Here is a 4,238-nt window from a genome sequence, read left to right on the forward strand (position 1 = left end):
GGATCCAAGACCAAGTTTGTCCACTTCCTTTCCCTGCTGAATATTAAGAACATTGACCAATGTACACTACAGGAACAATCTAATTTCCTCTCCCATCTCCTAAAGTTTCAGGCAAGAAAAACTGCAAAGGCTTGAGGCTTTTCTCACTGACCAGCAGACTGTATGTGGTAAGGAGGAGGTATCAGTCTGTTAGCTACTCAGGGAAGGGTACCCAAACAGGTTATTTGACAGAGACAAGTGCACACATCATGAAGAGATGTAAAGGTTATGTATCTTTGAAAACAATTTGACAGCTTTTTGAAGAAAAATTTCCTTTTACTTTTGAAGTAAGGGACTTCAAAAAAGAGTACATTCACAATAAGTTTTTAGCTTAGTGAAGCTAACCTTTCTAGATTATAAGCAGTGGAAACCCAAAGGCTTTTCCAAAGAATGATTTTGAAGAAATTTCCTTCTCTTGGTTTCTCCTGGCCAAGCCAATGTTTCTCCACTGACTGTTAGTGTGAACTGGAGAAATTGGGGTTTTGGAGCTGATCTTGGTCTTGGGGAATATACTACCCTGGTACATATACACCCCAGAGAAACAAAATGCCATTTTTTAGATATTAAATTTATCATGGTAGAACAGAGTTCTCTGGGTCGAGTGGAGAAAGCCTAGGAAAATTCCTTCTCAGCAGAAAGCCCATAGGGCTGGAAAAATTAGAAAAGGTGTTAAATTACCCTCAGTCTTTATTGAAGCACAGATACAGACACAAGCATGTTTTATAGCATGAGAAGTAACCTGAGCATGGGAACAGGAACAAAAAAATTGAGAAAATGTGAATCTACTGAAAATCCTGATGCAAAATGTTGATTTAATAGCCTATTTTTTTCTAAAAAACAAACAAAAAAAATAGCCAGTAAGTGTTTCAAATGTTACAATAGAAGAGGTTCTGCTTGATCCATAAAATATTTGATCAGCTATCTAGAAGTCTGGATTAGCCGAATATATATTCATTATCTGAAAAGCCTGATGCCTTGAAAACACCAGAAGATTTCTAAAATTCTAGATCACTTTTAGCACAAGTCTGTCCTCAATTTATCTCAATGTAGCTCATAATACAGAAGAAAAATTCTATGTCCTTAGAGAAGAAGACAAATCTAATGATGCATAAGAGAGGACCTGAGATTTCAGCATGCACACTGAGCCAGCAGGAATAAGGCAGAAAATGTAGCTTTATTGCTAAGTAAAACACTGTGAGGGTCACTAACACTATGGAAGTGTTCATATCTGGGGGGAATTGCAAAGCTGATAACACTCTGTGTGCCAGGATTTTTGGCACATGTGAGTCACAGCCACTTACCTCTAAGTAGTACAAACAACTTAGAGAAACTTTCTAAGTCATTGCAGGAACAAGAACTAAGAAAATGATGAAAACCAAAAGACTGAAACTATAGCATAGAGCAGTAGCAACTCTGGCTAGAGTAGCAGTGATTTCTGTAGGAAGCTTCTTACCGGGGATCTGTCAGAAAGGATAGGAGTAGTGTGATCTACTTTTAGCTGTCCAGTATAATGAACCTTAATTTGTTGCCTAGGTTTTTCTTATAGTTGAGGAAGAGATAGAGACATATTCAGATAGTGGTTCAGGTTTTTTATACCAATCTAACTTTAACACTTATCCTGAGTAAGATATCTGCTGTCTAGAGACAACTGTACAGTTTCACTGACTGTAGAAGGATCACCTGGGACTAGATTAGACACAAAACTTTCAGACAGCCAAAGTTAAGTGAAATAGTTCTATTGATTATAAGTGGTGGTGTGCATTTATAACTACCATCTGAGTAATGGTGTCTTCTGCATAGAACCACAGAATCATTAAGATTGGAAGATACCTCTCAAACCATTGAGTCCTACCATTAATCTAATAGTGACATTTTCACCACTGAACCATGTCCCCAGCTGCCATATCTAGACATTGGATTGTTAACCTGATCTCCTTCTCTAACAAGGTGACCCACTTGTGAATGAGGGAAGGGCTGTAGAGGTCAATCAAGCAGGACGCACTTACTACATGGCTTGTAATTCTATATAAGAAACTTACAATAGCTGACCTGTCTCATATTTGGTATGTGAAGACCCAGGTGCTAAAAATAACACACAAATAATGACACCAGTGTGGTACAGGAGAAAGCAGTGATGTAGACAGGAGTCCAGATGCATGCAGGCTTTGAAGACACAGGCATCCTTGTACTGGGAAGTGGCAGCTCTGGAAAAAATTTAGAAGTAATGACAGGAATCATGTATGGTGTTTTCCTTGACTCTTCTCTTTTGCTAATAAGTATTCAATGAGAGCATGGATCTTTCTGTATACTTAAGAGCTCTTCTTCCTTGGCACATCGATACCCAAATAATAGTAAGTTGGTTCAAATGGACCATTTCCCAAACTAAATCCAACTGTGCTAACAACATGAAGATTCTGTGATACAGGACCTAAAGGTTCCTAAAAGGCTCCTGATTTTCCAATTACATAATTGAAATAATTATTAATATTAAAATTAATTGGAAAACCCCCAAACTCAACAATATGTTTATTAAAAGAGTAATCTTTCCATGAGCAAAAGCACTAACATATTTTCCATGGGTTAACTTTGATGATTTACCAGATATCTCTACCATGGAGATCAAGTACTGGTATGATTGGAAAAGGTACTGCAGTGAACTTCAGTTATGGCAACTTTTATCAGGCTGCCTGCTAAAGCAAACTTTTGCTAGTATAAATTATATTTAAGTACTCAAGTAGAATTATGATGCTCTGCTACATTTTTTTTTCTTTTTCTTTTTTTTTTTTTTTTTTTTTTTTTTCCCAGTTAGGGGAATGTCCCACATTTTGGGGAATGTCCCATATTTTTTCCCCAGCACAGCCTCAAGGCAGACTTTTGACCTCTGCTTCCTCAGTCTGGACTTCTCCTGGACTCCTTAAATTTTTTAGTTTTTATTAATATTTAAGCAGTTGTATTTAATGAATATATACACTAACAGGGACGTGCAACCTCTTTTTCCAGGCAGCAGCAGGACCTGAATATACTTCCTTCTGGCTGGTGTTTGCTTTGAAGGACAGATGGCAGTAGCCCTTTTTCCCCCACCTTTGAAGTGAATGAAGATCTGCTACAGAATGTTTCAAGAGAAAATGGTACCTGTAGCAGCTTGAGAGAAGCTTATTCTGTACTCAAGTACAGCAGCTTTATAGGTCTCTGGGAATTGAAAAACCTGTTCTTTTATAGAGATCTGGTGACCCTCAGTCAAATTCTGCAGGACTAGTAGCAATGGCAAGTAAATATTGATTGAATTAAAATGTCTCTCTGCCTTTCCAAGGGTAAATCTACTACTGATTTTTTTTTTCCCTGTCTGGCCAGAATTTACAGCTAATCTTAAGAATAATTTTGTCACTTCCTCTTAAGCCTATGCCTCTAAACAGCAAGAATATACATACAGCTTATTTTATGCAGCATGGTATCTGTGGGCTTGAGTTTCACACACCTTTGTGAGCTTTCTGCAATGAGAACATTTAATGTCTCTTTTGAAGAATTCATACTTACAAGTCTTTTCAAAATTCAGAATACCCTGAAAGTATTGTAGATAATCTGTTAGTGATTACCCCTTTTTTTGATAATGTGCTGTTACACTTTGTTCAACCTGATGCTAATGAACTGGCCTTGTATTAAATGACTAACAAAAGCATTTGTTGCCTGAGTAGATACTCTCTAATACAGAGTAGATACATATGTAGCATTTTTAATTCTGGGACTACTTCTGGTTAGTGGCCAGCATCATGATCAAATGTGGTAACTGCTGAAAGATGTCTACGCTGAGCCAAAAGAAACTGTGCAGAGAAAGTGTATCAGTTCACCATGCAGCTGCATAAGCATTGATGCCAGCTCTGGAGAGAAGGTATGGGTAGGAGCTAGCAGTTGGAACGTGGAATCATTTATTTCATCAGCATATGCCAAAATAAACTGCTGGTGGGTCTGCTAACTAAGGGTTGCCAATATAACAATTATATGTAAGTAAAAACTCACTACTGATAAAGTCTTTTGTTAGTCATCCATAAATTTAAGACTAGAAAACTGAACGCAGATTTTAAAAGAACTCTAGATGTCTGATACCAGAATGTAATCATTCTCTCAAAATTAAATTCAAAGAAGAAACAGGTCAGAAACTTGCACATGAAAATAGGCATGCTGTTGTCAAAGAAATGAAGCTT

General features: G+C 37.3%; 1 long non-coding RNA gene across 1 annotated transcript; it reads left to right on the plus strand.

Annotated features, from left to right (window-relative positions):
- Window positions 1-696: 696 nt before the first annotated feature.
- Window positions 697-3,329, plus strand: LOC137464830 (uncharacterized). The gene is made up of 2 exons (XR_010994446.1): window positions 697-1,239; window positions 3,040-3,329. It is a non-coding gene; the product is annotated as an uncharacterized lncRNA (long non-coding RNA).
- The last annotated feature ends 909 nt before the right edge of the window (window positions 3,330-4,238 follow it).

This window comes from Anomalospiza imberbis, chromosome Z (genome assembly GCF_031753505.1).
Source record: "Anomalospiza imberbis isolate Cuckoo-Finch-1a 21T00152 chromosome Z, ASM3175350v1, whole genome shotgun sequence".
NCBI lineage: Eukaryota > Metazoa > Chordata > Aves > Passeriformes > Viduidae > Anomalospiza > Anomalospiza imberbis.